The sequence below is a fragment of the Lathyrus oleraceus genome, chromosome 2, assembly GCF_024323335.1.
Source record: "Lathyrus oleraceus cultivar Zhongwan6 chromosome 2, CAAS_Psat_ZW6_1.0, whole genome shotgun sequence".
Taxonomy (NCBI): Eukaryota; Viridiplantae; Streptophyta; class Magnoliopsida; order Fabales; family Fabaceae; genus Lathyrus; species Lathyrus oleraceus.
Genome location: NC_066580.1, coordinates 113836480 through 113849703, shown reverse-complemented (window position 1 = coordinate 113849703; position 13224 = coordinate 113836480). Strand labels below are relative to the sequence as shown.

At 38.0% G+C, this 13224-nt stretch overlaps 2 long non-coding RNA genes across 2 annotated transcripts; both read left to right on the top strand.

Annotated features, from left to right (window-relative positions):
• Positions 1-1453: 1453 nt before the first annotated feature.
• LOC127121212 (uncharacterized) lies at positions 1454-2757 on the top strand. The gene is made up of 3 exons (XR_007803346.1): positions 1454-1824; positions 2265-2476; positions 2566-2757. It is a non-coding gene; the product is annotated as an uncharacterized LOC127121212 (long non-coding RNA).
• Positions 2758-11518: 8761 nt separating this feature from the next.
• Positions 11519-12531, top strand: LOC127121211 (uncharacterized). The gene is made up of 3 exons (XR_007803345.1): positions 11519-11982; positions 12069-12187; positions 12350-12531. It is a non-coding gene; the product is annotated as an uncharacterized LOC127121211 (long non-coding RNA).
• Positions 12532-13224: the final 693 nt, after the last annotated feature.

Below are 13224 nucleotides of genomic sequence, written 5' to 3'. Positions count from 1 at the left end.
CCCGCTCCACTAAAGGCAATGATAGTACTCTCTCTCCACTAGGCCATTCATGATTAATTGCTATCTTAATGCTAATTCGGATAAGTAAACCAAAATAAATTAAAAATTAGAATTAAAAATAAAAACTAAGATAAAAAATAGTCTGTTGGACTACCAATAAAAAATAAATAGGAAATTAAACCCAGCCGCCTGGCTGTTGGGTTCTAGAGCTAATGGATTGGGAATAACAAAAAGCAATTCATTACTATACACCATTAAATAAAAAGCAGGAATACTAAACGCATTAACTATTTTTTTTGTGGTTTAAAGTATTTGTTTCTTTTAAATAAAAAGAAAAAAAAATGTGAGGTACAGTGAGGAAGAAACCATTATCGCCTTCACTCGCGTTCTCTTCTCAATCGCCACTCATCGCTCATCATCGCTCACTCAGACGCTCATCATCGCTCACTCAAACGCTCATCCTCCACCTTCGCTCACTCAAACGTTCATCCGTCCCTCACAATCGCTCACAACATTACCAAAGAGAGCGCGAATCCACGGTTTCAAAGAGAGAAATCAAGTGGAAATCTCACCTTCGGCGACGACGACGGATCAGATGAGCTTAAATCTTCTTCCTTCGCCTCTTCAAATACTAGTTTTCTTTTGATTTGGGGATTAGGGTTCTTTTGTGGAGTTTGGTCTGCCTCTCCCTTCCCTTTTCTGATTCTCTTCCTTCTCCTTTTTATATCACAGCTTTAGGGTTTCAGATTGGTATATGGAGTTCAAAAGAGTATCTCTGCAAACTCCTTTTGATGTGCTCAGAATCAGATTGTCCTGTTTGATGCTTGTTCTTGGAACGGTAATCTGAGCATGTGCTTTCTCTTTGAATTTTGTCTCCATTCCAATTTGGGATTATTTCTTGAATGACTGCCTTTGCTAATTACCTTGTTTTTTTTACTGCAGTGACAACGAGAATTTTCATGAACGGCTATGGCCTTGGTTTAACGCTTCTGTATTGTGTACATTCTGTTTTTCCTACTTTCATATTTTCTATTACAATTTATGTTTTGGTTTACTCATGGTGTGCATTGATGTTTGTAGTATCATGACGACATTGTAGGTCCATTTGGCATGGTGACGAATTGGAATGCTTATGGATTAGGCTCATGGAGGATTGCAATTGCTGCAGGTTGCTTCATGTTTTGACTTGACTCAAGATTGCAAGTTTGTTCTGTCTTGGTGTGTTCTTGTGTAGGTCACAAGTTGTCACAGGACGTATTCGCATATTAGCCTCCTTGAAGCATTCTGCAAACTCCTGTTGGATAATTAAAAGACTGTTTTTGTGCAGATTCCTGAGTCAGTGTGGTCTTAGGTGAAGCATCCTTAAAGTCGTATTTAATGGCCTCACTTGTGTGTTTGTAAAGTGTGCTTGTTTCTTGCTCTCATCTCTAAGAGAAATCAAAGCAGATATATCTTCAAACCCCTTATCATTTGCCTTCAACATCGTGTCTAAACCAATGAGTTGCTTATAAATAAAATCACCCTGAGAAATAATGAATTCCAAACATGTCCCATGACTCAATTCGCCCAAAACCACGACATTTAACACCTTACTCTTTTTCTTGTCAGCATTTCCTTCTAGTGGCAATATAAGTTCAGTGATGAATAAATCCTTGATTTCAAGCATCTCAAGTGCCTGTGCTGCACCATTTTCATCATGAAGGATAAAGTCTGTAAGTCTTCTATTTGGGCGATCATTCTCTTGTCCAGCAGTCATACGGACCGCTAGCAGTTCTCCTTCTGCAAACTGATCCTTCTTTGTTTCACCAAGACAAGACTTATCAGGTATGGAAAAACACTTCGCCTTCAAATTTTTACTTGATGCACTTGCGGATTGCTTCGGCACTTTCCGAGTAGCCTTGGTTTTCTATATGGCTCTCATTCTGTTCTTCTTTCTTTCTATTGTTTCCGCTACAATTCGTGCCTGGTTTGTTAATGTGTGCTGCTGAAAACTGAATGGGATTGCAAGATGTATGTTTGATACTGCCTATTGTTGGCTTACTGCCTGCTGCAGCCGTGTTGTTCTTGTACAGAATAGTTTAACTGCTCAATTCTATTTCTGTTTTTTTTATGCGACATGGCCTGATGTTCAAGTTGCTGAAATGTTTGGATGCATAAACCATGTTTGCATAAATCTTGTTTACATACATGATTGTCATGATGACGTTGGCTCACAAAATGCATTTTGGTTATGTTACATGGCTAATGATTTGTATGCTTGACAGTTTCAGGCACATTCCATGACAGGATCATAGCTACTGCAGGATCAAGATGCACGACTTATCGAAGCAACCAAACCTTCCTGTAATGGATGACGGTAACTCACTGCGGCTTATACGCATGTTGCATAAGGTGTTGCAATATTTTGCAACATTTCATGACAGGATGAAAGTGACTCCGCAGGTGAGATTCAACCGTTGATTAGTATCAAATGCAGGTTAAGTTTACTGGTTACGGTTGCAGCATGCCGATGGTTTTACATTGATGCAGGAAACTTGATTTCTAATCAACTGATTTTGGTTACAGGAATGTTTCTTGCAGCATGGCATTAATGTGGACTTGTGCAACCAGTGTTCTGGATTTGAGCTTCATGTAGCATGGCCATGGCTCGCCTAATGGTGTTGCAGCATTTATGTGCAACCAGTGCTGAAGCGCTTCGTCATTGGAACAAAGGGCTTGCAACATGACATTGAAATTGGAAGCAACTTGCCTTATGGAATTGGGTTGATGCTTAAATTAGTGTAGAATGGATTGCTTGGAAGAGTTTGCTTAGACATGTAATTATCTTAGTCTTTGTTGTGATGTGGATTGAAAAATGGATGTATGTAATGGTAATTGAATGTAATTGGCCATGAAAATGTATGTATGAAAATGAGTTTGGAAATGTTTGAAAGTCAAATATTATTGGATGTTATGAAATGAATGTATGTACTATTTTGATTTGAAATGAGCTATGGATGGAAAATGGATCATGTTTGTAAGATTTTGCTTTGTTTTTTTTTTGACATGGTTATTCTAAAGTAATTGGATTGTTAATGAATGAAATGATTATTAGGACATTTGAATGGTGTAATGAATGTTTGGATTTGGCTAGTGTAAAATGTGGAATGAATTGGAAGTGAAATTGTAACTTGGTTTGAAATTATTCATGGAATTTGGTTTGAATGAAATGAATTTGTGGTTATAGAAATGGATATGGATTTTTTTGAAATAATCTAAAACTCATCTAAATGTCAATTTAAAATCCAAAAACCAATAAAACCAATTAAAATCAAATTAGTCTATAATTTGTTAAAATTACTTTGATATCAATTCTAACATTTATTTGAAAATTAAAATCAATTAGAGTTTGAATAATTAGTAAAAAAACAATTAAGATTAACTTGAAATTTGGAATTAGATTTACTTTGAAATTAAATTTAAATTAAAAATTAAAAAAAGTCAAATAACTAAAATCCATTTTGTAATCAAAAACACCATGATCAAAAAACTAGATAATGACCAATGTTTATCAAAGAAATATGGATTTAGGAATGGACGATTGCCTTTGGTCATGAATGTATGCAAATGAACTTTAGGCCAAGTGTCAAATAAAAAATGAAAAAAAATGGAAAAATTCAGGACCTAAATCGGGGTATGACAGTTGCCCCTATTTAAGTATCTTCAACTAGAGAATATGAAGCAGGGCACTCTTCATATGATCATAGTGGGAGATGGTTAAATACTAAGAAGACCCTGATTTTGATCCTGAATCCCCATGACATGATGTGATATGATATGTATGATATGCATGGATGCATGATTCTTTTTTGTAATTTTTATCGGCTAGGGATATGGTGGACCCTTGACAGGAGATGCTACTAGACAAACCAGCCTGTGGGGAATGCTGATGGTTCACAGGGAGACAGACAAATGGTAAAAAACAAACTTGCTGGGGAAGACAAATCCTGCTGGAGAATCAGACACACACTGGGGAGCACTCAAAGGGAAATTTGATAAACGATACTTAGAACACAAGAGATTTCGGTAGTAAGTTCATATATGACCTACTAAACCCGAATAAAGGAAAAAAAATGCTACAACAGGTTCATATATGACTTGACAACACTGAAACAATCATAGAGAAAGACTCTTCAGAACAGGTTCATATCTGACCTGACACTGGAATAAGGTTCAACAACATGTTCATATATGACCTGAATAGTATTGAACAACATAGTGAAAAACTCTTTAGAACAGGTTCATATATGTCCTGACACTGGAATAAGGTTCAACAACAGGTTCATATATGACCTGAATAGTATTGAACAACAGGTTCATATATGACTTGACAATGGAATAAAGGCTCAACAACAGGTTCATATATGACCTGAATAGTATTGAACAACATAGGGAAAAACTCTTCAGAACAGGTTCATATATGACCTGACACTGGAATAAGGTTCAACAACAGGTTCATATATGACCTGAATAGTATTGAACAACAGGTTCATATATGACCTGACAATGGAATAAAGGCTCAACAACAGGTTCATATATGACCTGAATAGTATTGAACAACATAGGGAAAAACTCTTCAGAACAGGTTCATATATGACCTGACACTGGAATAAGGTTCAACAACAGGTTCATATATGACCTGAATAGTATTGAACAACATAGGGAAAAACTCTTCAAAAACAGGTTCATATATGACCTGACACTGGAATAAAGCTCAACAATAGGTTCATATATGACCTGAATAGTATTGAACAAACAGAGAAAGACTCTTCAGAACAGGTTCATATATGACCTGACACTGGAATAAAGCTCAACAACAGGTTCATATATGACCTGAATAGTATTGAACAAACAGAGAAAGACTCTTCAGAACAGGTTCATATATGACCTGACACTGGAATAAAGGTCAAAGGATATAGGATCGACAACAAGACCTAGGTCAATGCATAATGAGCACGAAGTACATTTCGGCTATGCATGATTTGAATGCATGATATATGAATGATCATGATTATGAGAATGCTGACACTTGAGTGGACTGGGAGTTGTAGAGGCTTTTTATGGAGATCATGATTCCTCAACACCGAGAACTCAACCCAATATTTTATGATAGATGTTATCAAGCTTGACACCACAACTTAGCCAACGGGATCCTTTTGGAGGATTAATGAATCGTGCTAGCATAATTTTAGGGCACTCATCTTAAACTCAATAGTTGTTGACATATGACATAATTTGTTTGAACAGTTTGAAAGCATGAAGGGGGTCTGCCCCTTGGTGGCTCATCTTGCCCCAGTCTGTTGGGTCTTTGGAAATGTTCACCTTGAACGTGAGTTTGGAAAATAACTTGCCATGAGACTACCTCGAGATGGCTTGCCCCAAGTGTTTGAAACTTGCAGTGGTCTGAACTTGACTAACCAAATGTTGGAATGGCAGACTCTTGGTTGACTGTCCTTTGGATAGTTGGACTCATTGAGCTCTGAGGTGGCTTGCCCCAGTCTAAGTCTTGAAGCAAATTACTCTTGGCTAACTGAACCTTGCTGTGATTAGCTCGAACTAACTGATGCTCAAAGTGATTTGCCCCTGACTAGACTTCTTTCACTTTATCAAGTTCCTCAACTGTATTTGGAATTTCTTGATGCTAAGTGTTGACTTGCAAATAAGATTGTTCATTCAAAAATGGTAATTTTAATGCAGTGTTTATGCAAAAATTTGAAATCAAAATTTATTGATATGAACGGGTGAAATACAGTGAACGAGTCATTGATAAGAATACAATGGTGATCAAGTCATTCACAGTATGCAAGTTGGTGCCATCAAATGATTATCAAAAATCGTTTGGAGTCAAGTTACCACAACCTTGTTATAGTATGCTTTCAAAATAAACCCTGCCTCAATTAGGTCTTTTAAGGGTTGTAACGTGGTCTGGTTCACGTTTTTTTTGAAACAAAAGGCTCAAAATTTATTTTTACCCACCCCTTCTTCTTGATGATCTCCAGTTCCTATGTTTAGTTAATCCAATACACGCATTCGACTTCCAAGAGGGTTCGAAGGTGTGATGAGGATTCAAGACGAATTTTCTTGAAATGGCAGTCACCTTATTATTTTTTTTGTTTTGTTGAGGATTTTGGTGACCTCTTTTGATTGATTTTCTTTATCCCTAATTTTGCCTGGACCACTTCTCTGAAGCTTTTGGTCCATCAGGATGCCTTAACTTTTTCCTAAGTCATTTTGTGGTATTTGACTTAGCGGGCTTTTTTTCTATTTTTTAAAGGTGTTGACTGCCACATTATTGGTGGATGAGGATCAACCAACACTAATTTTAGCTTTTCTCAACTTCTTCGACATTTCAACATGTGCGCGAAGGATAACATGTGGTTGAACCCAATTGGAGGATGTATATATGGACGATTTTTGAAAGATCGAATGCACGATCAAACTATCTGAACATAACTACCCTGCCCCAGGTTAAGATTAAGGGTTTTAGATCCGAAATAAACACCAACTTCTAGGCTCAAAGTGGTTGACTAGGGATTAACTCCTTATCTCTTCAGTGTTTGGGGATTTGAAACAATGCCTTACATCATCGACAAGGTTTTACTCAAAAGCATACCACAACAATTTCAGGTGTTTCATTTTCATCATCCTCCTTCCAATCTTTGTTAACACAACGGTTTGATAAACAAAAGTGAATGAGAGGAGTGTTTTTTTTAACATAAATGAAAAACGAGTGAATACGAATGGATTAATTCAAAAGATGCATAAACATTTCATTAATCCTACCAATTCAAAGAAAACAACAATGCTTGAAAGCAATTAATAATCAACATGCAAGGAAACTACAAAGAAATGTTGAGACAACCAAATTATTTCCAGCCTTAGGGAATTGACTTCTTCAAACTTGAAGGTTGGGATCAACAAGCTTTTTGACGTTGGCATGATGATCTTCAAATTCCTTTCCTTCAATCTCATCGTTGAACGCAACCCTCTTGGATCCACTACTCACTTCTCCTTTTCTTTCATTGGTATGGGTCGTGACATTGGAAATCCAAGGCGGTATCTCAATGCTCTTACCAGGAAATAATGATAGTTCATTAGCCACATCCCTGACATCTTCCTTGTGGTACAAAACCTTGAGGGGTCTCAAGGGTCCTTTCCCTTTCTCATTACCTGGCCCAGAAATCAAGGTATATGTACCTGAGCCTTCCTCCTTGAGTGTTGGTGACCTCATGTCAATCAATCCTTGCAGCTTGAGCTTAAAACTCTTGCATTCCTCGATAGAGTGCCCCATTGTTCCAGTATGGTATCCGCACTTGATCTTCGGGTGATCTTCTTCAAAGACTAAGCTCTTTTTGTTAATGAGTTCATGTACCAAGGCTTTTAGCGCTAAGCAAGAATCCAGGTCATGTCCCAATGCCCCTTTATGGAATTCACATGTTGCATTTGGATTGTACCATGGCAGGTATGGTGACACAGGCGTGAGAGCTCGAGGGGTCACCAAAGCATTTTGGATCAGTTGCGGGTAGAGCTTGCTATATGGCACCGGAATCGAGTCATTGTGATCCTTGTTCCTCTTGTTCTGATTCTGATTTTTGTTCTGAACCTGACTTCGGTGATTTTGAGGAGGAATAGCCAGAGGATGTTGATGATGACGTCTTGAGGGAGGTCCATATACTGGTAAATGAGGAGTTGCCACATAGAATTTCCCTTGACTTGGGGTAACACCAGATGGATGTGGAGTAGTAGCTCTCTTTGTTGCAGTAGCGTATATTGGGTGACCCTCTTTTCTCAATAAGACTTGTAGGGTTTCCAAGACCCATCTCATTTGGCTCTTCAAAAGATTAAGTTCCTCCTTCAGTGCTTCTTGGCTTTTCCTTAGCTCGTCCATCATCTCCTGAGACATGGTTCTCTGCTCTAAACGCGTGTTGAGAATCACTTTGCTGATCACAGACAAAGGATGGATGGGTTTTTTTTTTTATTTTGTCTGGAAAATGACATGCGTTATGATTTGATGTAGATGCAATGAAATGTGAATGAATGCAATGCAAGCCATGCACATTTGTTTTTCTTCATACATGGGTTCAAAAGTCTGAGGTACTGATAAATTTGATTGCTTTTCCAAAACGGGGTTCTCACCGGGTATGATCTAGGGCTTTGTTACAAAGGATCCCCAGAGTCATTGATTCACAAGAATGTTTAACGCTTACGGGAAATACTTTCCGGTCGTCAACTCCATCAAGGGAATCTATTCTGGGTGAGGTTCTCGTACCGACTCTTACGAAGTATTCACCTCGGGAGTCCGTACTACGCAACCATCGACTGGGTTCTAGACAGGGTATTCAGAGTCATGGATTCAAAAGACTGTTTGACGCTTACGGAAAATACTTTCCGATCGTCAACTCCATCTAGAGAATCTATTCTGAGCGAGGTTCTCGTATCGATTCTTACGAAGTATCCACCTCGGGAATCCATACTACGCAACCATCATTTCTAGTTGGCCAAAGGTTCAATGTTCTAAAAGGTTCTTAGAGTCATGGACCCCTTTGAAACATCGAAGCTTACAAGGTATACACCTCGGGCGACAATATTTGCAAAAGAATCTACTCTAAGTGAGGTTCTCGTACCGACTCTTACGAAGTATTCACCTCGGGAGTCCGTACTACTCAACCATCATCCTATCTTATGTTTTTTTCACTCTAGACTCGGGTGTAGAGTCTTTCCCACATGGTTTGCAATCAAGACCCAAGTACCCAACACGGTGGAACCAATATACAACAAATATCAATATAACAATAAAGATATTAAAAAGCAATAAATAATGGAAAAGCCACATAATTAAACAAACAAAGGCACACAAACGTCCTAACTAGGCTTGACTCACTTAGGGATTTGATATTTCCTCAGCAGAGTCGCCATCTGTCGCACCTCGAAAAATGGGGATACGATTTCAAAGCGAAGCGCGATCGCACGCTCGCAATGATGGACTGAACAGAGTCGCCACCGAACTTTATTTATTCCTAAAAAGGAAAGGGGAAATATCGATAAAACCCAAGACAAAACGACAATGATTATTGGTCGTCGCAACCAAATCAGGGTTCGGGAGTCGATTACGCAAGGGGAAGGTATTAGCACCCCTCACGTCCGTTGTACTCAACGGGAACCATTAGGTTAGTTGTGTGCGTTAGTGTTAGTTGAAATGTTAGGCTTTTCGAATTATTAGGTGGGAAAGGAAGAAAGGATGAGAAGAGAATGTTTTTGGATTTTTGACGAAGGACTAAACCTAAGTTTTTTATTAGTGGGCCTGACAAGATTTACAAATCCTGCTCCTACGTATCTCAAAAGAGAAATCAAGGCTTACGTAGTTCTGGGTAGAAAAATGTTTGTTTGTTGGTCGATTTTGGCGAAAGCTATATTGTATTAATCGACGAAAACATTGTTTTACCCAAAACAGATGAGAAGTGGACGCATACCACACATCGAACGGATTTATAAATCTACATTCGAAAAAGCGTCATTTATCTCTACTCAACAATCGTGGCCGAAACATTGTTTTGTATCACTTAAGACAGTATATCTTCCATTTATGAAAAAGGTTTTTGATTAATCGCACGGCAGCGAGAAAAGAGTTTGATTGGTTAGATGTATTTTGAGTGATGGCGAGAACTTGGATGAGCGAGATATACATCTCGAATCCTAGCCTCAGGAATGCACGGTATACACCATGTTCCATTTCCATCTTCATTGGCAAAAGTATTTAATAGAGATTAAGTATTTTTAGGTTTGATTGAGAAAGGGTTTGAAGAAACCATATTGACAATTTTAAACGATGGCGAGAGCTAAGATAGGCGAGGCATACGTCTCGAATCTTAATCTCAGGAGTGCACGGTATACACCATGTTCCATTTCCACCTTTATTGAAAAAGTGTTAAATAAGAATTAGGTATTTTGAGTTTTGTTGTAAAAAATGACTTGACACTAGATCAAGTATTGATGGACGTTTAAGATAAATTTGAATGAGTGTTTAAAAGAAAACAAAGTGGATAAATTTGGATGATGGCGAGAGCTAGGATTGGCGAGATATACATCTCGAATCCTAGTCTCAGGAGTGCGTGGTATACACCACGTTCCATTTCCATCTTTATTGAAAAGGTCTTAATTATGAATTAATATTTTTTGAGTTTTTATTAGAAAAAATGGCTTGACGTTGAATCAAGCGTTTGATGAAAGTTTGAAAGAAATGGAATAGAATAGGAGGGAGAAATGAATTGATTTGTTTATTGAGAAAATGCTCGACGTTGGATCGAGTCATTATTTTTGATCTTTTGGAAATGGTTGATTTTATTCTTGTGTTAGTATCTAACTGAACAGTCAAACAAATAAAGAAATAAAACAATACAAAATTATTACACATCGGGGGAGTGGGGTACATTTTGTCAAATGGGGATTCAAAAATCATGAAATAATTAAATCGGGCCCAAACAACAAATAATGCAATGTATGAGTGTAAGTGCAAGAGAACTGGCTCATTGTAAGAAAGCCCAAGAGTAAGCTATGTGAGGTTGATGGCGATGCTTAAAAAGCAATCGACTTACAAGGGTATGGAAATGGGTATTAATAACCTAAAGTTAAAATAAATAGCAAGGTACTATATAGAAAAAGAAATAAAATAAAATAATAGACATGACAAATATAAACACAAAAATTTGCTATCCCCCAGTATCAAACCCGTTCCACTAAAGGCAATGATAGTACTCTCTCTCCACTAGGCCATTCATGATTAATTGCTATCTTAATGCTAATTCGGATAAGTAAACCAAAATAAATTAAAAATTAGAATTAAAAATAAAAACTAAGATAAAAAATAGTCTGTTGGACTACCAATAAAAAATAAATAGGAAATTAAACCCAGTCGCCTGGCTGTTGGGTTCTAGAGCTAATGGATTGGGAATAACAAAAAGCAATTCATTACTATACACCATTAAATAAAAAGCAGGAATACTAAACGTATTAACTAATTTTTTTATGGTTTAAAGTATTTATTTCTTTTAAATAAAAAGAAAAAAAAATGTGAGGTACAGTAAGGAAGAAACCATTATCGCCTTCACTCGCGTTCTCTTCTCAATCGCCACTCATCGCTCATCATCGCTCACTCAAACGCTCATCCTCCACCTTCGCTCACTCAAACGTTCATCCGTCCGTCACAATCGCTCACAACGTTACCAAGGAGAGCGCGAATCCACGGTTTCAAAGAGAGAAATCAAGTGGAAATCTCACCTTCGGCGACGACGACGGATCAGATGAGCTTAAATCTTCTTCCTTCGCCTCTTCAAATACCGATTTTCTTTTGATTTGGGGATTAGGGTTCTTTTGTGGAGTTTGGTCCGCCTCTCCCTTCCCTTTTCTGATTCTCTTCCTTCTCCTTTTTATATCATAGCTTTAGGGTTTCAGATTGGTATATGGAGTTCAAAAGAGTATCTCTGCAAACTCCTTTTGATGTGCTCAGAATCAGATTGTCCTGTTTGATGCTTGTTCTTGGAACAGTAATCTGAGCATGTGCTTTCTCTTTGAATTTTGTCTCCATTCCAATTTGGGATTATTTCTTGAATGACTGCCTTTGCTAATTACCTTGTTTTTTTTACTGCAGTGACAACGAGAATTTTCATGAACGGCTATGGCCTTGGTTTAACGCTCCTGTATTGTGTACATTCTGTTTTTCCTGCTTTCATATTTTCTGTTACAATTTATGTTTTGGTTTACTCATGGTGTGCATTGATGTTTGTAGTATCATGACGACATTGCAGGTCCATTTGGCATGGTGACGAATTGGAATGCTTATGGATTAGGCTCATGGAGGATTGCAATTGCTGCAGGTTGCTTCATGTTTTGACTTGACTCAAGATTGCAAGTTTGTTCTGTCTTGGTGTGTTCTTGTGTAGGTCACAGGTTGTCACAAGACATATTCGCATATTAGCCTCCTTGAAGCATTCTGCAAACTCCTGTTGGATAATTAAAAGACTGTTTTTGTGCAGATTCCTGAGTCAGTGTGGTCTTAGGTGAAGCATCCTTAAAGTCGCATTTGATGGCCTCACTTGTGTGTTTGCAAAGTGTGCTTGTTTCTTGCTCTCATCTCTAAGAGCAATCAAAGCAGGTATATCTTCAAACCCCTTGTCATTTGCCTTCAACATCGTGTCTAAACCAATGAGTTGCTTATAAATAAAATCACCCTGAGAAACAATGAATTCCAAACATGTCCCATGACTCAAGTCGCCCAAAACCACGACATTTAACACCTTACTCTTTTTCTTATCAGCATTTCCTTCTAGTGGCAATATAAGTCCAGTGATGAATAAATCCTTGATTTCAAGCATCTCAAGTGCCTGTGCTGCACCATTTTCATCATGAAGGATAAAGTCTGTAAGTCTTCTATTTGGGCGATCATTCTCTTGTCCAGCAGTCATACGGACCGCTAGCAGTTCTCCTTCTACAAACTGATCCTTCTTTGCTTCACCAAGACAAGACTTATCAGGTATGGAAAAAGACTTCGCCTTCAAATTTTTACTTGATGCACTTGGGGATTGCTTCGGCACTTTCCGAGTAGCCTTGGTTTTCTATGTGGCTCTCATTCTGTTCTTCTTGCTTTCTATTGTTTCCGCTACAATTCGTGCCTGGTTTGTTAATGTGTGCTGCTGAAAACTGAATGGGATTGCAAGATGTATGTTTGATGCTGCCTATTGTTGGCTTACTGCCTGCTGCAGTCGTGTTGTTCTTGTACAGAATAGTTCAACTGCTCAATTCCATTTCTGTTTTTTTTATGCAACATGGTCTGATGTTCAAGTTGCTGAAATGTTTGGATGCATAAACCATGTTTGCATAAATCTTGTTTACATACATGATTGTCATGATGACATTGGCTCACAAAATGCATTTTGGTTATGTTACATGGCTAATGATTTGTATGCTTGACAGTTTTAGGCACATTCCATGACAGGATCATAGCTACTGCAGGATCAAGATGCACGACTTATCGAAGCAACCAAACCTTCCTGTAATGGATGACGGTAACTCACTACGGCTTATACGCATGTTGCATAAGGTGTTGCAATATTTTGCAACATTTCATGACAGGATGAAAGTGACTCCGCAGGTGAGATTCAACCGTTGATTAGTATCAAATGCATGTTAAGT